Genomic DNA, 24,518 nt, shown 5'->3' with positions numbered 1-24,518 from the left:
TGACAAAATAATGTACAATTACATTGACGAAGAATGGGGGAACATGGTATGAGAAAAATCTTCCTTATCTTTGATTTGAGAGATGTTATCTTGATTTCGAAAATATGCATGAATGTCGTATTGCGAGCTGTAAATATGGATCAAAGATGTTGAAAATCTTTGAAAAGTTTTTATTATACGATATTCTCGTTCCCTTCGATACTATCAATGGCAGTTCAGTACCATTTTCAGGAGGTACGCTAATTTATTGACCGTAACAAAAAACATTCTTTCGAAACAGAAGAAAACGAATAGAAAATTTGATCACATGCGATAACATATATCTCAAGACAGCAAACGTACTTTGTTAAAAAAATAAAAAAAAAAAAAACAAAATATAGTAATTACACCTATCTGCACGTGTATTGTACTTGAACCTTGATATTCAGTCGTTACGTGTATAAATCGAAGGACGCGAATCTGCAGGCAATAACCGCGCTAATGAAAACATATCCAAAGTTACAAAAACAAACGCATAAAAAAAAAAATAGAAAAATTTTACGTAAAGAAGTTGAATAATGTGTGCGCGAACCGACGCGATGTTTTTAATTACAAAACATTTTTACCAGCTGAGCAAACGTGGCGGACATCGGATCGAATCGATCGACCCGGGTTTCGTTTTTAGGTTACGTTGAACGTACACACGTTTTAGGCGGAACGCGCATGCGTCAATGTGTTCATAATCGACGCGTGTACAACGCATAATAACGCGACTTACCGATTTTTATGTATAACCGTGACCCGAGTCGTCGGCTTCTGCGTAGTTACGCTACATTATACCGAGTGCACGCGTCTCTTTGTAGACATGATATGTAAGATCGTTCCGTATTTCATGCACAGCCTCCGCGACTACCGAGAAATCGTATCTCCGGGGCATCATTAAAATCCCGGGAGGATAATAATTCCCGCAATTATGTTATATATACCGTGCTTTTTTGTCTGGCGACGTCTGCAAGCGCGAGTCGATTTTTCGTTTTATATTCATTCATTCGGCGCGGGATGAATATGGGAATAAATCAGATTCACTGAATCATTTATACCTCGTGTCACGTAAAGGATTTCTCTTCTTTTTTTTTCGCCAACCGTACCAAATATGACCCAGAAAATAAGTCGTTTTTCTTTAACAGAAACGACTTGATTCATCCGAATTATGTAATCGAACTACATTTTTTTTTTGTATTTCTCTTCGTTAGTCCGATAACTTTGAACTTTGAAAATCCGTATAATTTTGACGAAAAATCGCACATTGAGTATTTTTTAAATTATTGTAACCGAGAGTTACGAAGACTTGTTTCAAAATACAGATATAGATCATCTCGAAATTATACCTAAAGAAAAGCTAAGTGTCGATGCTTCGTTTCAAATCGATTGAAAATTGTTTAAAATTCATCAGATACGTTGAATTTTACTCTACGATGGCTCGATTTTTGAAATTCATTGGAAACACGTTCTTTAGAATAATATTTGGATCGTTGAATATTTAATCGTACAAACATTGCATTTATATTGATCTTATTAATGAGATAAAAACGATACGGAATCGATCATTGTAGAGAAAAAAATCTGCTTCAGTGACGCTGTAAAAAATAAAACTTTTCCGAACAGAAGCCGTTGTAATAAAAAAATCAAACCTGAACCATTTAAATTTTCAACAATTTTCAAACGATTCGAAAGGAAGCATCGATATCATAAATTACATAAATACAATTCCAGTATATTTTCTTATTCTCGTATAATTTCTACAAAACATCTTCGTAGCTTACGAATAAAACGATTCGTTAAATACTCCAAAGCGCGACTATCTCCGAATAAAATAGACGACAAGTAGAAAAACCCTAAATTACCCGACAATTTTGCCGACTAACGAATATCCCTAATTCTCAATACTTTCCTCCCCAACTTTGTGTCAAACGCAAAAATGACGCAGGGTGGCTCAGCTTGCTGCTTAGCTTCATTGAAAAATTATACGGGGTTATAAGCGCCCTGCTCCAATAGACACGGATCTTTATGGGCCTTATCGCGGCGTGAGATCGCCCGTCCGGCTACCGTCACGCCGAGGATTGGGCCAGCCGAGCTTCGTCCGCACTCCTGAACGCCCTTGCCGCCGATTATATTTTATTATACCCGCATGCGCATGTGTGGAAACGTTGATTTATACACCGAACAAGTTGCGATACCAGGGGGCGAGACCCGTAATCCGAGTTGGTTACGATTTTAATCCGTTCTCTTCGTTAACGTCGAGGTTCGATAAAAAAAATAGTGGGACAAATGCCCGCGAAGATTCTCCAGAGATTGATACGAATTTAGATAAAATCGTTGCGATATTTATTGTTTCTAACGATAAGCTCAATCCCTTCTTTATTTCATTTCGTACATTTTTTTTCACTCTCTCCCGAAATGTTATTACGTATAGTTGTACAATTTTACATAATATTAGTTAATTATTGTAGAATTTATTGATTGAGGTTTGTTTTTTAGTTTCTTTCTTTAGAGAAAAAAATGAAAAATTTTGTCGGAATTTGAAAATGCAGAGAAGAGAATATTTCTTAGTTGATATCGTAGGATAATCTTACTTTTGAAAACCGACACTGCTCTGTTGTTCTGTCAGACTTACAGAGAAATTGAAATATGGATGAAAGTAGGCAATTCTCGGATCAAAATTGATTTATCTTAAAATAAACTTATTTTACAAACTAAAAACTATTTCGTAGTACAAAACCTAGAATTAAGCTTGAATATTGATGGGCAAGATTCAGAGCTAAAGTTGAATCCTGTAAATCACTGAAGGAGATAATCTGTATTAAAACTCTTTGATTGAAACGATAAGGTGAAAAAGTGTTCCGCATTATGCATTTGTATTCTGTCGGTCTGTATCACCGACTGCATTCATAAATGGGTCTATAAAAACGCGTGCACTTCTATCACATACACATGTACAGATTGAAACAACAACCGATTTCTTGTTTCAATTTACCAGCTCGGCGGGTGGCGCGAACCGCTCTCTTAATTGGAAACTAGAGCTCCGAAATAAAAAAGAAGTATAAAAAAAATCGTTGAAACATTGGAAAATGGTGTAACGTACTTAAAAAACCTCGAACGATAATTGAAACTCAAACTATCACATTTCGAATAAATCAAATTTCACAAAGTTTTATCAGTTTTTATAAGACTGCGCTGGATTTCTGTAATGATATCAATATTTTTCTAAAATTTCAGAGACTTCATAGGGTTGCAAATAAATTTCAGATTTCTAGGAATTAAAGTCATTTCAACGATTTTTTTTTTCTTTTTGCGTTGAGATTACAGAATGTAGCAGAATTGTGAAAAATTTCTTAAAACTTTGAGGATTTCAAATCAACCGTTTTTCAGTACAAATTTCCTCAGACTTCTCGTATATTTTTTTTTTTTTCAATTTCAGAGTATTTCATTGACATCTCTATCAAGCTTTTACAAATTCGAGAGAGCTGCAAAGTGAGTAAGAATCTCGAGGTTTTCGGTGTATGTCATCAAATTTTTCTCACATGCCGAATAACATTCAATATTTGCGATATTTCAAAAAAATTCACATTATTGTCATACTGACTTTATACGCGTCAGATTTCCCACACGCGGAATCGTTGGGCATTTTTTTTTTTTTTCACCCAAACCGGGAATGAAACCGTTTTCCCTCTTTATTTATATTTATTACTACATCTTATAAATCTATAAATTTATATTTATTTTTTGATATTTCTGCATTTTTATATTCATTTATTTTTATCTATTTACTCGTTTAACCGCAGTTTAGTTTTCTCTTTTCTCCTACTATCTTAGGTGAGTGGTAATTTTAACTTCGTTGCTTCTTTACTACTTGGCTTATAAGTTAATAATTATTTTTTATTTTTTCTTTTGCTTTTTCTCAAGGGGACTTTTCCCAGGGCGAACAAACACTTCTCTCTCTCTCTCTCTCTCTCTCTCTCTCTCTCTCTCTCTCTCTCTCTCTCTCTCTCTCTCTCTCTCTCTCTCTCTCTCTCTCTCTCTCTCTTCGACATCTCAATCGCCTGTATATATGTACATACATTTCCAAATTCCCCCTTTTTCACCGGCGATATGCATAAAGTATGCGTCGTTGATACTTGATACTAATGGCTAGTTGGCACGGCGCCATGAGGAGAAAAAGAAAGGAAAAAAAAAATACGGCCATAAGATGTTCTTCTGGTCGTACATACGCGACCCGCTTTCCCCGTGCTTCTAAGCTCGTGATCACAATCTTGCGCAACCGAAAGAGGACCTGATCATATTCTTGGGCAATGCCTGCGTACCTTCGTTACAAACTAGCTGCACCTGCTTTTTCGAATGTTGTTTATACACGCGCGGCATATCGTAGATAAGCGTGCACCTTATAAATATACGAGTAAACCTCAACCTCACTTAAGTGCCAAGGCGACAAACCTGCCGTGACATAGTCGTGCGAAAAATCGTGAAACGGCGTCGTAAGATAATCGAACGTTTATGGTGTTTCAGGCGAATATTTACTTTCGAAAGCATGGCGCTTTCGAGTATTTTTGAGGTAAAGGAATCCCATTATTGTCATAAAAAGTAATTTTTCTCGCCCATTTATACAGTTTAGAGCCTTTGAATCGGACGGATTTTTGACCATTTTCATAAATCGATTCACAGAACGGCTCACTATCGTTTTCTTATTTCGAGATGGATTTTTCGTTTTTGCTGCTATGACGCATTGGTACTTTATCGGTTAAACATTAGGGTATTTAAATACAATATTTTTTGCAGACCTTATCTGGAAAAATTGCTGGACTTGGCGAGGAAAAAAAATCCTTGCAAAAGAATACCTCTTAAATATAATTTTGAAAAGTAGCTCTCACTGAGTAATATGGAAAAGATGTCATTTTTATTCATTTATTTTTTTTTTTTATCTGTCTCGTCGTTACTACTCAATCGAATTTATTGACACGGCCTTGATCCTCCAAGCAATTCCTACTGAAACATAACTATCCAAAGCTAATGTTTAATAAGCGAAATCTCAAGTTAGAACGGCTCAAAAGTTGTGCAAACATCGAAAGAAAATATGAAAATTGGAAGTAAAAATTTGAAAAGCAGGAAAGAGAGAACGAAAGTATCGAGTTGAGAAAAAGAAATAAAAATTAAGAACGAAACTAATTCCTACCTCATCGACAATGCGATGAATGAAGCTGATTTCTTTTTTTGTCAAACACTCAAATTATACACTTACAAAACGTGTTACAGTTAATTAATAAAACTCGAAATTCACGTTGACCGTCTTTAAAATAAATATTTTCAAAGTTTTTCTCAAGCAAACGGACAAAATAAAAAATCAGCACTCGTACCCAAAATCCTCTACAACATACTGCCTATAAAAACAACCGAACCCCCTAATTGTTAAATTTCACAATCATCTCGGCATTCCCTTCTTCCGTTGTTTCAATCCCACGCATATGCACGTACAGATATATTCCGTCTGTAAAGTGAAGCGATCACCTGAAATCCACCTGATGCTCCCGGATTTCGTGCTTACGTGTATACGCATACTATATATATATGTATAGTATAGGGGCCCGAAGGACCCCTTCGGAGACGAGGTCGAATCCCTCGTGCATTTTCACCGTGCAGAAGGGAGGTGAAGGGAGGAGAAAAAGAAAGAAAGAAAGAAAAAGAAGAAAATGAAAGCACAAGAGTAAGAACGAAAACGGTATGAAAAAAGACGAAAAGGCACAGCAACGGCGAAAACAAAGAGAATAAATAATGGACGCGACGTCTCCCCCTTTGCTCGTTGCCATTGCGGAGCTTTGCGCTTTTTTCTCGTTTCGTACATGCAACTTTAATATGCCTCTGCGATGTTATTATTTCAAGCCCTGAAGGGATGTGATGCGAGGTATCATAACGCGAGATGATCATAATGGTATAGTAATATTCACGTACGATTCTCGCGAAACTTTTATACTTTCGGCTCGACGTTAACGTATTATCGATCATTTTTTTTAGCGGTGTAATGCTTAGTGATTGTATGGAAAGTGAGAAAATAAGGTATTCAGAGTTTTGGTAACTTTTATACTCGGATAGCAATTTTTATTCTTATGTACATGTACATATACATAGTCTTTGATCGTTCGATGTATAAAAAGAAAAGGTATAATTCAAATGGTGAAAAAAATACATTAGAAGCTTCGGAATAGGCAGAATATTGCACTGAAATTTTGAAAATGAAATTACAGATACTCGTAATTATTTTCAGAGCCGTCTAATGTTTTTAACAAGTTTTTCATTGATACAGGTGAAATTTTTTTTTACACACGGTTCAATGTGAAAGTTAAAAACCAGTTCAGCTTCGCGAGTTTCGTTTCAATCTGTAAATTAATGATAACGAGTAGTCAATTATGTTTATCGTTCAAATAAGGTGACTCGCGTGCATGTATGCCTGTAGTGTAGAGGTATTTACCGAATTAAGTGCACCAGATGTGGACCAAGGTCTCACATTGTCAATCGGTAGTCAAGGCAGTCCTGATCAAGTATTCGAGATTTTTAAACTCCATCTCGTTCGCGATATTTGGCGGTGCCCTGAATTCAGACGTGCAAGAATGCCGCAAGTTCTCGTACGTAAATACCTGTAACGATATTTTATCGAAGTTTTTTTTTTTTAAATAAACCCAATTCTTTTAAACAATCCGAACAATCCCCGCGAGTGAAAAATTACCAAGAGGAAAGGACCGGAGAAAGAATATTAATGGAAAAATGTACTTTCTTGAAAGTAGATCAACAATATTTACTTGTTCTCACTGATTGGTGATACTTGTTTAATTTATTTTCTTTTGTTTCGTTGCAATTTGAATAACCCGAAGACCCGAATCCAAGAAATTTCTTATAATCAAGTCATCGTAGGTTGTTTGATTCAATAATTTTCCGCCGAAGAGAATTTTGGCAAATATCTTTCAATGACTATTCAAATAAGTGATTCAGTATTTTTCAATCCCTGAAGTTTTTCTCTCCAACCTCTGTAACATCCACAGCGTTTTCACAGGATGTTTATCGTAAAAATTGAAGTACACCGTTAAAAATGATTGTGAATTTGCTAAAAATTTACTGTACAAAAAAGCTGTCAATATACGAAATCAGATTGAAAATATACAAATTCGTTGCGGCGACGTAAATTATATTGTATTTGTTTTAAATTTACACTGAAAATTGTTGATTTTACTGAAATTTGTAAGAAAAACATTTGAACAAAAAGAAAAGTAACTTGAATCTTCCAAGTTATGTAGCAAATTTCTTGTATCAATGTATGGTGAACTCCCTGTTCCGCATCCGAATAAAACTTTCAAGACAGTTCATGAAGTTCTGTTCAAAAATGTTCAACAGTGCAATGCAGCTGCATCAATTCTCGCATTTGCATGTTCCGCTTCATCCAGGTCATATCCACTTATACACACACGCGTGTGCGTATAAGCCTCATATATATATATATGTATGTATACCTAGATGCGAACACGTAGAAAGTCGCGGGATTGATACAATCGACACGTAAAACGTGTAAGTACCGTACTACTGCAACTTTTTGATTATTTTACGAGCGTGGCGCGCGATGAGGGTATCGGGCCCGGGGCCCTACGCCCCCCCCCCCCCCCCACCCCCCCCGCCAACCTCTTCCTCCGGGCCTCAAGTGGGTCCCCGGTAGCGCCGCCGCGCACCTGCCGTCGATTCCCACGCCGAGACTCACGTTTGCCTCATCTTTTCTCCTTTCTCCCTCCTTCCACCAACTCGTCCATATCCCTTGACCCCTCCGGGCCCCATGAGGCCCCTAACAGGCCCGCCGGATCGACTGGCTGTGTGCCGTTGCATCGTCCACACGTGTGCATCTCTCGTGGAGGGTAAAAAAAAAAAAAAAAAGGGCGGGGGGGGGGGGGGGAGTGGAAAGAAAGATTGAGACGAGGTGGTGCTGGATCAGGGCCTGAAGAGAAAGGGGGATTGTTTATTTTTGAATATTTTTGACGGGGACTCGCGATATATATATTTTATTATATTCAAGTCCTTACGTGCGTTGACGCGATGGACGCACATGCACGCGGATTTATCACTCGTACACCGAGAGAAATTTTTAGTACCGGTTACCGCTCGGTCCTTGACTATTTTCATTTTTTACCACGATCGACAAAATGTATTATTTCTAGGTAGAAAATGAAAATTACTTTTCTATCCGTTACTGTTCTTCCTCATTACGATCGCTGTTGCTATATTTTCTTGCAACCGTTCCGAAAATTTAACGCTTGTTCAAGAATAAATTGACGTTGAAGTATTATTTAAGTAAAAAAGTAGAGATTTCAACACGTGTGCTTGTTTTATTTTTCGTTTGTGTCTTTCGTTGGTTTTCTTTACACAGGCATACTTGGATTTGTTTGAATTTTTTTAAAGCAACGAACGGAAGAATAACGGAATGCTTCAACAGCAACGATTTTGAGCTTTCTTTTTGTGATAAATTTGACGTGTTATGATTTTTTGTCATTTTGAAATTTCTTTACCTCTATGGCAATTTGAAAATATCGTGAACAATCACAGCTCGTCTCAAAAGTTTTGAGAGATATTATTTTTTGGAACATGTAAAATGTACGCATCATCTCCTTATCTTACCGTACGACGTATTTTATCTATAATTGAAATATCGCGAAAAATCGATTTGGATACATGGAACGTCTCGAAATGTGTAAAATGTATGTTCCGGTAAATCATCGACACGAAATCGTCTCACGTTAATTGACCAAAAACCTGGTACAGTTATCCACAAAATCTAAAAATCCAATTATACCAATTTCAGCTTTTAAACACCATGAGAAACTGTGAATCACAAGGGCAAGCACAAGACAGATGTTATAGCTCTTACATCGATACGGAGATAAGTAAGTGGAATAGCCGAGTTAAGACTGCCGGTTGACTTTCACTCGCATTAAAAACGAGATTAGAAGGATTGAGAGGACAAGCAGAGCCAGTTGGGTAGAAGCCACTCTTTCCAGCCTCCCTCCTTTCCTTCTTCATCTTCTTCCTCTTTCTCTTCCTCTTCTTCTGCTTCTTCGTCTTCTCTTTCATGTATCGTCGACTTTCCTTATCGCCGAAGCTTCCCCTTGAAACCGATTCTCTTCGATCGTAATAAATCCGTTTCTCGATCTCTCCGGTTAACTCTGTTTCCAGATTAAGCTTCGTAACGTACTCGATCTTCTCACAAAGTTCCGTCGACGATCAATCGGTTGGATCGTCTGAATCGAAGGATGGGAAGAGACGAAAATTAACTGTTTAAATGATATCCAGAATCGTTACTTCGGCAAATTACAGTTAATACGTGTCAAGAAATATCTCAACTATGCCATAGAAATAAATCTGAAGAAATTCGAGCAGCTCAAAATAAAGTATCAACAATTCTGGACAATGTTTAATGTTTTTTAAATTCAACGTGACTAAACTCTGGTGTTTTTTTTTTTGTCTGAGTTTTACGTTTTTAGGCTCACTTTTCGCACCGACTAAGTCACCACAAATTTTCTGTAAAACCATTCAAAAAATCCTCCATTAAAGAACATCCACACGAAACTGTGTTCATTCTTTGAACAATTTTTTTCCTCTTCTGCCTTTTGATTCAGACGCGGTCCTAACCGATTAATCTTAAAATCCGAAGGACAAGGTGTCGCTCTCGATGTTGATGTTTAAACTACAAGAGCGGGCACGCAGCGTGTTTTACACGAGTATCCGTACTCACAGGGATCCGGATCCTTTCATCCTTTCACGGAGCAATGCGTCTCGCGATCTAGATCGTTCACCGAGTACGTATAACGCTGTACGATTCCTGCCCCCTTTTCTTTCTTTCTTTCTTTCTTTCTTTTTCCCTCGACGTTTTCGTCTTTTATCTCCGTTTATCTTCTTTCGCTTCACTTTTCAACGCCGCTAACCCCACGATACAGGAAGAAATCTCTCTTCGGAACGATCTAAGGACAGAGAATGATTGTTGCATGTTTATCGGCGCGGTAAGAGTAACGTCGAATTATTCGACGGTATTTATTACTGCTCTCTATACACTCGAAATGATATTAATCTTTCGTACACGCGGCAGGAAATGCGCGGGCCGCTTCGCAAGAAGCACAATCTGTTATTGTTATTTATTGCGGATCACCCGATCCCGTTATAATATACCTATCGTGTATCTATCGAATAACATTCGTCCTTATCGCTTCCTCGATGCGAGTTCATCGAAATATTACGATAATGATTTATGCCCTTATGTTTATATAATTCTAGAACGTCGTTTCCTCTCAGAAATGAAAACTAACACGACAATAATTGGTTCTCGAGTTTTTTTCAAATTTTCGCATCATCTATAACCTGAATAATAAGAACGAAAATATTTGATATGTTTCTTGTTTGGTTTATTCCGTAATGGCAGTAAAAAATTAATTTTGATTGTAACAGAACTGAGTGAAAAAAACCGAAAAACAGTGCATTCAGGCTTTTATTCCTACGAAATAATCGATCTTCAGATTTTATTGGATTTCCAAAAATTTCCCGTTACATCAAACTCAACAAACTCGTGATCATTTATTGCTAGATTGCATTTGTACCGTATCTAAATCGTTGAATTCATTTGAAAAACGAAACTTCCGTGGAAAATTTAACAAAAATTGTATACGTACACGTACAAGAATTATCAATTTTTTGGTAATCTAAATGACTGTGACTATAAGTGACCTGAAATTATTTGTAAAGATCGGGATTCACATATTTAAGTTAAATACCAGTAAAATCGATGATCAAGGAAAATAACCAGACTCCAGAAAACCATTATAATTAAAATGATCATCCCGTAAAAAGTAGATTTTGCGCGATTTACAGTCAGAGAAAATTTCAATTTCTAGTAACAACAAGTGAGCGATTCAAAATACAAATTATAAAATCAAGGTTTAACGAGAAATACGTGTTTGACGGTAAAAAAAAAAAAAAAAAACAAACAAAAAAACAAATGATGAACTAAAAATTTCCCCATTTTTTTTTTAATGTGGCAAAACGACGTCAGCATTTATGACCGGAACTAAAAATTTCTCTCAGTGTACAGTTTGACACCTAATACTCACCCCGTGGATCGCCCCGCGAAGACAAGTGCGTCTATTGTTGAATGAGCTTTCAACGCGGCGGAGGAAATAAAAGGGTGCACAGGTGCATTCGGCGTCCCCTGCATCGCAGCCCCCCAAACCCCAAATTACACCGTCGACTAACTTGGCCAAGGGTGAAGGGCACGGACGTTTAACACGCTCGTACAACTCCAGGCCCTAATTCCCCGCGACGAATCACGGATTTCCGGTCACCCTAAATTACCTTTTCCGTTAAGCGTGATTTCGGGGAAAGAATTGACTCGTGGATTTATACGCGCGACGCTTGTTTTTCGAGCAACGAAACTACCGCGTGCCTTTGAAAGTTTAGAGGAATGCGCAGTTTTGATGTTCGAAGAGGAGAGTAATTGAAAGCGAGCAGCTTTAGACTTCGAACTTTCCGTTCTCACACTCCAAGTTTCAAGTTCACAGAGAAAAAAAAGGAACGGTATTCAATTCGGATGTCATATTCCATGAAAATGTTACGATTTTTTCGTATTTCGAACAACTATGACGGATCACCGTTACAAATTTTTTAAGACTGATCCTGAGTTCGTTATCAGTGACCGAAAAAGCCTCCGGCTACCAATTGCTGCCGAAATCTAGATGCCTTTAGATTTTTTTTTCCACCACATTGGATCGCCATTTTGGATCGCGTAATCCGTCCTTAGATTCGTGATCAGCCAGCCAACAAACCGACGAGTATCAATTTTCATCAAAATCCAAATGTTTTTAATATCTTTTCTTCGGTTCATTGAATAGGCCAAATTTATATTTCGCAAATCTAACCTTAGATTGGTGATTAGCGACCCGAGAAACTTCACGGTACCAATTTTCATTCGAATCCGTTCATCCATTCTCAAGATATCATCATTTTTATTCGATTTGGAATTGCGTTATTCAAATAATTGAAAAAGTATCCAACCGATCAAAGCCAAAATCTAATCAGTTCTAGAGTTCTATAGAAATCCGGTAACTCGTTCTCGATGTATCAGGAAACAAAAATATTGATCATAAACGTAAATTTAAGTGATCGAAGATGATTCTCTAAACTTGAAAACGTGTAGACTTATTGAAAAGTCAACTTTTTATTTTCGGAGCGATTAAAACAACTGAACATTTTTCTCTGAAAACAGAAGAACAGGAAGTTAATTATTGGCTGTAAGTGCTATTTTTTCGTTTTCTTTTTATTTCAAAAAAACAAATTCAGACAGCAAATAACTTATACGCAGTGAAATAAGTAACAGTTTTTATTTGTTTTCCAAAATTTCTGGCTGCAGGCAATTACAACCTTTCCTAATTCTCTTCTTCGTCTCACTGCAAGTATAAAGATTAACACTCGTCAAAGTCACAGGTATATACCTATACTTCAATATTCTCGATAAAAATCAGTGTAAATTTCTGTAATTTTTACTCCGAAAAATCGCTATCCGTATAATTACCGTAATTCTTTTATTAATTATTTTGTTTTTTTTTTGCTCTTATTTTTTGACTTGGCATCCTCATGCGCGTATGTTTTTTTCTTTCCGGGTTTCAAACCTCATATCCGACTGCAACAAGTTTTGCGACCTGACTTTCGATTCAATGAGTCCCAAAGAATGTCACAGGGTTTTTATAACCGCTTTGGACTTGACTTGATTACCGGATAAATTATCCGTGTCAAGTCCTGCCGAGATTGAATATTTTTTATTTTTATTTATTTATTTTTTTTTTTCGTTTCTTTTCAGCAGCTCCCAAATATATTTCTAGGTACGTCAAGATTGTCGAACAAGATATAATTGCGGTGAGAACGAACTGGATTAATTTCCTGGTTGAAATTCAACGATGCCGAAAACAAACTTGATTTTACATATAACGCTATAGAACCTTGATAATTATTCTAATAAAATTTTTCGTTATTAATTGAATATTTATACACGGAAAGAAAACAAAGAATATTCCAGACAGATAGGTTTATCATGTTTTTGATATCGGTTCGCACTTCCATGAAAAATCAGATCAATTATAGCGGTAATTCGATTTAGAAACAATCCGGTTTCACAATTAAATCGTTCGATAAATTAAAAAAAAAAAAAAAAAAAATCACGATCATCATATTTTTCTTCGATATAATCTCGCTTAAATTCGTTATTCTCACCGTTCGAAATGCAATCCGCTCTGGCATATCGGGCAAGCGAAGTGATCTCGACGATTGGCCGTTACAAGCGAGCCGAAAGAGGACCAAGAGCTAAAGTTTAGCCGGCGATTGGTTGACCCGGAGTAAGAGAACGTCTACCTCGAGTAATCGTACACGCCTTCTTTGAAATCGGAGCCTCGGGATTGGCCGGATTCTCCCGATCGCCGGGGCGAAGAAGGGCCTTCGGGCCCAGTTTATGGCTATTTCGTTCCTTTTTCTTTGTTTTTTTTTTTTTTTTTTTTCTTTCACTCGGTTTCCTCGGCCGTTGCGGCCTCTCCTCTTTTCTTCCTCTCCTCGAGTACCTACATATCCGACTGTCGGCGTTCTCGCCGAACGGAATCTCACCGACAAGTAGTTATACGACCGAAGTATCACTGTCGTCGCGGTCCGCGGTTTTTTCTTTTTTTTTCCTTCTTTTTTTTTTGTTTTTTTCATTTCGGGTTTTGCCTTTTTTGCCTCCTCGCGTCAAGGCTCGTACGTATACCGGTCGGCTCGCATCGCCCACGGCAATTTTTTTTACCCCATCTTCTTTTCAAGGTTTGTTTTTTTTTTTTTTTTTTTCTATTTTTATTTCATTTCATTTTTTCCTCTTATCTTGTTTTATCTTTTACTCTTTGAGCTTCCCATTTCTCTTTTTTCTTCTCCGGTTCTTATCCGCGTGTAGATTTCTTCCCGGAGGGAGAGACTGAGAGATACAGAGAGAGAGAGAGAGAAAGAGAGAGAGAGAGAGAAAAGATGGAGACAGCTCGCTCGGTTCGTTGTACTCATAAATGTACACAGTAATCGAGAAAGAAAGTTTACTATGATAAAGAAATAAATAAATAAGGATAAATAAGTAAATAAATCGTACAGTTAAACAATGAACGTGTGGTATTGAACAACAATTGGATAATTACTTCGATTTAAATCGTTCTGTACTGAAATCCGAGTATCATTTTTTGTAAACAGAGCTTTATTCGTTGAAGAAATTATTATCGAATCTAATATCGCCGCAATTTCAACGCTTAACGTATCGTCAGACTAGCTAGAAATTATCGTACAAATCACAAACAAAACAATATCTACGTCAATGTTACAAGTCTGATTTAAATTTTTTTACCCCGAGATATATTTTCTCCGTGACTTTAAAGACTTTTTTCGACGCGCAAATTACGGTACGATTATTATATGAGAAAAATTCGATTGTCCATTTTTTCCACACATTTTGTTTCTAGGTGCAACTTTGTTTTTTTTTCATTTTCTCGAATTTAATCTTCTCTTTCACGCGTACAATGCGAGCGTTTTTTCAATTTCTCTTCTGTATTACGTCCTGGATACGAAGATGAAATTACGTAATTACGACGCCCATGAAATGACATTCGGAAATTGTCCTTGAGATATTGCCGTAATTGAAACGGAGTTTGTCCGTCGCCGACGGCGGCAAATTTACGGTTCAAGCAAAATTATACTCGCATGTACGCATCGCCCAAAACCCAGACTGGGAATCGAAAGCTCAATATGTCCTAAAGTCAGGCTGTTAAATGTATTATAGGGAAAATTTCGAATTATAACGCGAGTCGACAAAGACAATTTTTTTTTTTTTTTTTATCGAGTTTATATTCAAATAAATAAATTTTCATTCCATACAACGAAGAATAAAAAAAATCTTCGCTTATTAGTTACAAAGTTTGCTTTTGTCTTTTTTACGCTTATGAATAAGTCTTAAAGTTTTTTAATTTATAGTGTATATAAATCAGCAGGTAAGCAGCACGTTGAAATAAAAAGCAAACTTTGTGTAATAAAATTATTTTTTCTCTTATCAATCACGCGGATGAAATCAAAATTTGACACTTAGAACCGTGACTCAAAATTCTTGCGTTGACCGATGTGATCATAATTTCCAGTGATTTCAATTTCACTTCTCGATTATAACGGAATAATTTTACCTGGATTCTTAGCAAAGATAAAATATTGATTCTACGTGTGAACAAACTTTTTAATTACCCATAAATAAACTAATTTCGTATTCGGGATTTTTCCTACGCCTATGCATACACGATTTGGTCATATTTGGAATAACGCACGAGTGAATTTACACACATCGACACGCACATACGCACGCTATAATATTCATTTGTTAATTCATTTATTTAACCTGTAATCGGATAAAAATTCAAACGAAGCGCCCAACACGCTTCCTCGGCTAACGAGTGCTCGGTCCTCATCAATTCCTGTTTCTTAATCTTCTATTTGTTTTTGTGTTGTTTTTTCCCCCTTCTCTCTCTCTCTCTCTCTCTCTCTCTCTGCTTCTGGGACGTCGCGTCGCCCGAATCGTTTTACAAGAGGTTTTATAGGTAGCTGTAAGAGGGTAACGAACGAGAGGAATAAATTCCATACTTAAGCCTTACAACTGTACGCTATACGTGTGTGAAATAAGCCGAGCGTATGAATCCCATGTTTGAGCAACTTACAAACAATCACGTATGCGTGTAAATAAAATATCGTTGAAAGCATGCGCTCGAAAAAAAAAAAAAACATACACATATATTTATTTATATACCTGCACACACGTCCCTTTATACAAATACACGGCAGGATACACTTGAGAAATTCGTTTCGAGACGTCGAAGACTCGATAAGGTGCACCGAAGTTACCAGATTAATGTTTACCCGTCGAACTGTGAGGCCCCTATAGATGGGGCATAGCGAAACGATAGACTGGGCCTGATCTTTCAACTCGCGGGCATTCCTTCGATTCGAGACGTGCATTTGCCCTGCCTCCCTGTTGACTTCCAATTCGTATGGGGCATTCCGGCACAACTTTACACGTGTATCAACGTTTAGGAAGGCTGCTTTTGTCAAGAAACGACACTCTTTATCGATTGTACCACGAGATTATCGTAAGTTGGGTAGTACTCGTCAGATTTTCACGTTGTTCAGCTACGAAGACCTCTTCAAAAATACAAAAATTAAAAAAAGTTGAATTGTGGACGAGAACTTGAAGATATCGATGCTTCGTTTGAGGAAACTTTGAAATTCCTGATCAACTTATTTTTAATCCGTCAAATACGGCGAATGAAATGTTTCGTTGAGTAAAATAAGTATGGTTTCACTTTGGAACACGAATATTTTTACTTTGATCACTATTTTTTTGAGTGAAAAAATCATTTCTTATAAAGTCGATAAATCCTTCAACCGTGTTATATACATATACATACATACATACATATATATATATATATAGAATCGAATGTTTGATCGGTTTTCTTTCCCCTTATCAATGCATGATCTAAACTAAATTTCTTTTTTCTCAAGTCGTTGTATTCGAATTTACGAATATTCTCTTCTATTTGATAATTTCTAAGAGGATCGATTGAAAAAAAATAATTGATTTCTCTACAAGAATCTTATATTTATTATATAACTACATCACTTATACATCGATCATTGTAAAATTATAATAACAGTCATAATATCGGTTACAAACGATTACATAAAATCCATAGCATAAAATTCTTTCCTCTACTTCCAATATAAACTCTAAAAATCATTGTCACGTATTGCATAACCATCGATGATTTTCGTAATTTACTTGCAAAAGATTTAAAAAATTTGTAAATATTATCAGAGCTTGAAAAATACACAAACCAAGTTTTGGAATTGGGAGAACGACCGAAAAAATAGAAAAAAATTTAAATTACCCTGCATCCGAACTGGTCGAAGTGAGCACCGGTCGAATTGGCATGGAATGCCCGTTGTAGTACTGACGGGGTTCGGTTTCAACTTGCACGTGACCGAACTTGAGGCACAATAAAGCGTTGCGGCGTGGATTTTAACCGCATTTTCAAGCTCATACACACTGATTTATCGAGCCTCTCTAACCCCGCGATATTGGTTGTACGGCACCTCGGGGAATCTCTTGAAACTTCCCGGTGCCTAATCTACGTATCAACCCGGTGCGATCCTCCCCAAAGGTCCGTTAAATTGATTGTTCCACGGTTCAATGCGCGCGAAGCCCGAAATTTCTTCGAGTCCGCGCTCTTAATTTATTACACCACATATATATATATATACGTATATGTATAAATGTACGGTTAGAAAAAAGCCAAAGGCAATTTCGCCTAATCAATGAACTCGGGACGATTTAAGTATAGAGTCACGCGCCGGAATTACGTACGTTTTATTGTATTCTCAGAATTTTTTTTACACGCGTGCGTCACGTGTTCAATTACGTACATTACTAATTCTAGTTTAAACATATCGTTTAGAATAATTATGTGCAAATATTTATAACGCTTCGTAGGTACAATTAGGTGTGTATTATTTTGACATCAATTAAATCGCGTTTAAATCAACACTCGTCGATTATAAAGCCAGCGAAGCGCCTACACTTTGTATTAATTTTCATTAATCCGGCTTCAATTATTCAATTCGTAGAATTATAGGGTAAATTTGAATGTAAACGACGTGAAAGATCGCTTTAATACTGAAAAATCTGACAAGTATAATATGCGAAGCGTGCGAGGGGGAAGAAAAATGGAAAACGAGCTTTTGAAATTGATCAGAGATTTAGTAAGACAGATATTTCGGTCACTAAGCCGAAGGCGACAGATACTGGCTATAGATATACTCAAATGTAGCTTGTAGAATCCTCTAGATATGTGTGCGTGTGTGTGTGTGTGTGTGTGTGTGTGTCCAAACTCTGAATACGGTTTAGCTGGCGCGTAGGCAGGCGTGAGCTGATCGTTGAGCCGGAAACATGTGGAATGACCCGGGTTATTCCCAGGTGAAATACCAGACGTTGGATCTTGAATGCCAAACAGTGTTTATCAACGTGACATATAATATGAGCGTAGAGTGACGCCTGCTTCGTGCCGACGACGTGCATTGACACCCAGAAACTATCCGCTGGGTGTGGCGATTGCTAAATTAATTGCGCACAACTGTACGAGAAGCACTGTAATGAGAATGAATAGTAACGGATACTAGACTTTACGGTAACAGCTAGAAAACTAATGTGCTACAAAAATGTGTTTCGTTCATTGAAAATAGTGTACAGTTTCCATTTTTCAATTTTTTGAAAGGTCCCAGGTCCAAATTCTGGATAGTCGAAAATCATATAAACCATTGTGTTGAATTTCATCAGATTTTTAATAATCCGACTTAGTTACTAAAAATTGTCCAAGTAAATCGGAGCATTTGTCTAGGAAAATTTTGAGAAAACATTTGAAGTTGAAACCATACGAGATGTTCACTTTTTGAAATTTTGAATTTTGATCATTGATCGAAATTTTGACACGAAAGCTTCGAATTGGTTGCAGTTTTAAATTTTTCCTTCAATTTTTTTCTTTTTCTTCCGCATTGGCCGAGTCGCATCAGAGTTTTCTTTTCGGAAATAAAAAGTTGCCTAAAAATTTTCACATTCACAAATAACGAGAATAGCGGGTGTTTCATTTGTTTATTTTAAGAAACAAGAAACCTGATACAACGTGCGGACAAAGCTCTTTATTTGCACAGTTAAAACGTGTAACAAAGAGTTATAAAAAGCGTAATGAATATACTCTAAAAATAAATAACCGTATAACGTACGAAGAGATCCGCGAAGCTTGAAACAAGCATCTGAAATTAGACGGAGAGGATCGTCGTCGACGCGTTTTAGACGGTTGCTTATAGAAGTCGTCGTCTCCGTCGTCGTCTTGGCTCCACCGGCCTCCTGAAGTCTTGATGGATAGTTTTTCATCGGGCTGACCTCACGCGAAATTGTCACTGGATAAATGTTGCCCACGCGGGTGAATTTCTCGGATCGAAAGCTCGCTCTCCAGGGGCTTTCTCGAAACGGGAATTTCATTGCTTGTACTCACTCTTGTGATCGACACTCGACGTCGCAAGCTCCCCTCCATGTTTGCAATAACAAATTCACCCAACGAGCTTTCATGTTATCCTGATAATGTATCCCGCTGTTCGAACCTCTGCCACTTCCGGCAGGCGTCTTTTAACGGCGTCCCGACGCCCCTCGGCGTTTGTTATACGTGTCGTCCTCTCCTAACCTCCGGACAATCACACCCTCGGCCAATCGAAACCGGAAGTATTATCACGGAATCACCTCAAGCACCGTCACCTTCAACGACAACTTGTTGCGTCCTCTCAACGCTTCGCTAGCCTCCTGACGGGCTCTCGACGTCGAAAGCTCAGCGTTCTTGACTCGAATTTCATGTTCTCCGGGTACGGCGTCGCGACGCTTGTCGACCGCGAGCCCCGAAGGTTGGGACCGACAAGTGGAGCGGAAGCTTTTTACGACAGTCGGAGAATCGCGGGGGGAGCTTGCGGTCTCTTTCATTCAACATCGGTACAAACAAAAGTCGTCGTTAGGTTTCGAAGGTTGTAATCGTTCTAGAAATTCAGTGAATACCGGTGTTTGAAATTTCGTGTAAAATCCTTGAAGGATCAAAACATTTTTGCAAGCTCTCTGATATTGTCTAACAGTAAGTCGTATTATTGAGCTTTATAAAGACTTACGAAGACCACGAAATTCTTCAAATTTTATGTCGTTTCGCGAAGACTTTAGAATTTTATATTATACTGTGTATCTACACGAAGTCTCTGCAATTATGTGAAGTTTCATCAAACCCCATAATGTCTAATAAAATTCCATAATAAGGGTACCAAAGCACCTGAGCTCTACGGAATCTATGTATTCTGAAAACACAGTTCTTGGGAGCGAAGTAACATTCGATATTGATGAAAAAACAATCCTGCTGTCATATTTTCGCTTCGAAAGATACTTTTTAAAAAAATTTACGTCCGAGTTAAAGTTGAACGAGTTATTCATTTTCGATTCGCCTACCAAACGACCCGCTACAAAGCCGTGCTTTCCTGATACGGCGTCGCGACGCTGACCGACCACGAGTCTCGGGAGAATTCGGGTTTCTTCCGTCCTTTTAATACGTGCAGCCTCCCTCAGACGGGTTCTAGCTTCGCGGTTGAACAGAGGGATGGAAAAGCTCTTGCGAGAGTCAAAGCTTCCTGGGACGGCTGCTTTCCTGGTCGGAAGTCGCGACGCTCGTCGACCGCGAGCTCCAAACGTCCTGTCGACCTTAATGTTATTTCCTCGCTCATTCATGCCGAGCTTAAACCGGTGACGAGGCGTCGCGAAGCGGTTCCAACCCCTCGCCTGAATCGGAGAAGCTAGGGGATGAAATCCGGGGCCATCCAACACTTGCACCTGATGAAACCCTAGTTCTTCGTCTCGGCTCCAACCGACCCTCAGTTTCGGAGGGTCGTGGGCGTCGCTACCCCAATGAATGAACCGCAGCCCCTTGTTTCATCGATTCTTCGCGGTGTCGAAGCTTCTTGAAAGCTCCTTACACTCTTGAGCATCCATGTTATCCTGGTGCGGCATCCCGATGCTCGTCGACCGCGAACGCTCAAGGGTATCCCTCTCCGTCTCATCGGATTCGAAAGGGTGAGAAGGGAAAAACGATTTTCGTATCAAAGGTGGGGGCATCGAATTTTATTTGAATTAGTACAATTTTGAAGATAATAAAGAGAAATACGGCTCATCAATTTTAGCTACTGATTCTAGAAAACTATTTTCGAAAACTATTCGATTGTATAAAACACTGCAGCAACCCTTCCAAGTTTTACAAAAATTGCAGTGCCCAAATCGTGCCACACATGTTACAAACTTCAATTTTTAGCTTTGAAATTAAATATCTTTTTATGTAGCAATTTTTGGTGTCTCAATCTTACGTTTTTTTCCCGAATGATGTTTGGAATCCTTATGAAACACGGAATACGAGCGTTGTTTTATAGCGATACCTTACACTATTCAGAAAAATTTTTTCCATTCAAAACAAGCCCTCGCAATGTGAAATCGAATTCACCGTAAATAATAAACAAACACTCTAACCGAACTGGCTAACTTGATCAATCAATTAACCCGATGTTGTTCGATCTTCGGAAAATGAGTATAGCTGTAAAAATTTCCCGTGCAACTATACAAAATAAAAGAATTATTCAAAGAAGAAAAGATGTTCTACTTCAACTTTTTATCATACCTGTCATGAAGTAGAAGAGAAAATGCGCCGATCACGGTAATAAACTATTCTTGATCAGCAGCTAGCTTGGGTGTAAAAAAAAGCGGATAGATCATTTTTCAAATCCTCGTCATTCCCTCTCCCCTCGCTACTTTTCCTGTAACGAAAACAAAGCTTTCTCGAAATTTGGCCGACGTCCAGAAAAGTTTTCGTATCTGCACTCCTCCGTATTACGAGGCCGACTGCGCATTGCAGTAGTAAAACCCAGCGAGTTCAGGCGAGACGGGAATCATGGAGAAGAGAGTGAGCGCGAGGCGGTGATCGAAACCGTTCTGGGTCGGCCTGCGGAGGCATGATATCCTAGTTGAACGTCGCGACGCTCGTCGACCGCGAGTCCTCGGAGCTTTCCGAGGGTTGGCGACCCTCGGGAATTGATTAAGTTTTTACGTGTAACGAATACCGGGGAAAAGTATCGTCTCGACTATTTCGTACACCTGTTTTCCTAGTAACTCACCTTCCAAGAAAAGCTCGTCGGGGTTCGGTGGGCTAATAAACATGAAGAACCGGTGCTTGTCAAGGATTTTAAACTGGTAATCTACCTTTTCATCGAGCTTTTTGTTTTTTTTTTTCGTCCACTGCATGGAATTTCACGACGACTTTGATAAACGCTGTTGTACGCTAATTTTTTTTTTCTTTTTTTTTTTTATCTTATGTTCAGTTTCTTTCAATATTTTTGAACTGTACTGAGCTTTTCTTGTACCAATCAAACAATACCCGAAGAAATAGAAATTCGTCACTGGAGATTGACGATCGTTTTTTTTTTTTACGAAAATTACTTATCAATAATCCTCCAACGGTCGATAACTCGAAAATGTTAAGATCGTTTTTTACGTCAGAACTGAGCTTTTTTTATTATCCACAGAACATATCGCAGTTATAACTTTATAAAAGAGTTTAATTGTAACGTCGCGCAAAGTAGAACGTTGGTCAAGTATGGATCTTGATTACGTATATGAAACGTCACAATTAAGCTCTCTCATCAAGTCCTGTCTGCGCTATATATACATATATATGCATACAGTTGTGTACGAATTCAAATTTCTCAATCTTACGAGAGATTTTAAGACGAGTACAGTGAAACATGGTGTCGAAAATTGCAATATTAAACAGTTGAACTTTTCGTGAAGACCTTTTCTCGCCACATACATCAGACAATATACGTTGTAAATTTTTTTCACTTCGACACGTGTCAACAGCTTATCCCAACGGTGTTTATCGCTGGGTAAAAAAAAGTGTCGCGCGTGTGCGTGAGGTTGAGAATGATTGTGAGCACACACGCATGCTCGTCGAACGGCGATTGCGGGGAGGCGAGGCGATCGGGCGACGCCTGCGCGTGGGGCGTCGAATCTATTTTCATCCCCGTCCGTTGTGTGGAAAATCTATAATTAAGCGTACGGCTTCGCTGTGGAACCTATACGGAGGGGGCGTCGCGACGCCGGAGACTTTCTGCGAGTCGTTATTCCCTGTTAACATTCTCCGTCAAAACGACGCTTGACGTCGGTCTCGTCAAGGTGACGTTGGCAATCTTCTCACCGGGTATTGTTTTCCTGGGCGTTAAGGACGCCGAGGCGCGGCCTCTGCGCTCTTGCCAATATCGCTCGGATCGAATCCAAGAACCTCGACGCGTCCCGACGCTCCTTATCCTCCTCGATCTTCTGAACTCCTGTACCTTCAACCCGTCAGTCGTTCCCGTTCGACTGACGGCCGCAGCTTTTTCACGTGTCAAGGGACCGGTCATTATACTCTGTCGACTGATGGTGCCCGGGTCTGGCGTCGCGACGCTAGGGCGCCGCAGTGGTTGCATAGGGGCGGGTCCTGGTCACGATTCACCCGCGGGATTGTCTCCCTCCGCTATAATTATCGACTCTTAAACGGCCGACGACCTCGAACCGAATTCAATCCAGTCGTCGGATAATCGCTGCTTTTTTACACTGTTGCTCGTTACAACTGGTATAAATATTTATCGAAAACGCAGAAAATTATTCACCTTCGCATGCAGCTTTTTCAAATGGTTGAGAGATGAAAAAGAATCGATGTTCACGGAAGGGGTTTGAGTAGGTTTATAAAAGTTAATTATACAGTAATTAGAAGCCGTATATGATTGTTATACTTATTATCAGATTTCCTTGAAAATTTATATTTCGGTGTACGAAATTAGTTGTATAGATAAAAGAAAAACTTATTTCAAAACAAACTCATCGGCCTTTTCGATTATTTGTGTGTGAAAAATGGAAAGCCAGCGAATTTCGCTGGTAAAAAAAAAAACGAATCAGTGATTTGAGGCAAAGATCAAATCCGTTGTTCAATGTTAATTAATTATCAGTTTCCATTTCTGATGGTGTAACTCCCTTTTGTATCTGGTTCTCAAAATTTTTGATTCTCTTGTCAACAATAAGCTTAACTTTGTTATACTTTGCGACATGTATTTCGCAAATACAGTTTCCGAAACTCTGAAATTTGCAAATCTACTCTATCAAAATCCGCGCCAATATTCAACATCTATATTCGTAAAATAAAAAATTGAATTCGAGATTCCGAAGAAAAGCAAATCTCCAAGCCAAAAATTCTTTTACATTTGTTTGAAACCTAAAGATTTCACCTGAAAATAAAAAAACATTCGTCACACAAGCTACTTAAACTCAACAAATTTTGTACTAAAAATGAATCAAAATTTATTTCAAATCAAGTAAATCTTCTTTTCAAATTGCAAGCCATTATTTGATAGGCTCGTATTTGAATACCAAGTTCGATCTGACTAGGCTGAAGAGAAACTGTCATAAATCTAAGTAGTCAAGGCGATTGTTGGTCAGACGATTCCTCGAACCGCGCGCGCCTCGCGCGGAGCTTTCCTATCAGCACCGAATCGCCGCGCAGCTTTTCCCGTAATCAAACCTCCGCCTCGCGGCTGTTACCCGGTGAAAAAAGCCCGCTGTGGGCGAGCCGCGACACGCGGTGAGCGACAGGTGGGCCAGCCGTCATCGGGGAAGACACGGATGGCCCAGGTTCGAGGCGTCGCGACGCCTGGAAATTCGAAAGCTCTTCCTGCGGTCGCACCTGTTTGCGTCGCGTCGAGGTCGCAGGTCGACAGACGTC

At 38.5% G+C, this 24,518-nt stretch overlaps 1 protein-coding gene across 4 annotated transcripts in view; it reads left to right on the top strand.

Annotated features, from left to right (window-relative positions):
- The window catches only part of LOC107227674 (tubulin monoglutamylase TTLL4-like), a 101,399-nt gene that overhangs the window by 40,728 nt on the left and 36,153 nt on the right, over positions 1 to 24,518 (top strand). The window contains exon 1 of one of the 4 annotated variants that reach the window (XM_015668889.2): positions 21,643 to 21,955. The exons of the other annotated variants lie outside the window; for them this stretch is intronic. The gene's annotated coding sequence lies outside the window, so the exon portion shown is untranslated. Of the gene's footprint in view, positions 1 to 21,642; positions 21,956 to 24,518 lie in introns of those variants that run through there. 4 annotated transcript variants of the gene reach the window in all.

The sequence above is a fragment of the Neodiprion lecontei genome, chromosome 1, assembly GCF_021901455.1.
Source record: "Neodiprion lecontei isolate iyNeoLeco1 chromosome 1, iyNeoLeco1.1, whole genome shotgun sequence".
In the NCBI taxonomy this organism is placed as follows: Eukaryota; Metazoa; Arthropoda; class Insecta; order Hymenoptera; family Diprionidae; genus Neodiprion; species Neodiprion lecontei.
Note: the sequence above shows the minus strand (reverse complement) of the source record. Positions and strands in the feature narration are given on the sequence as shown.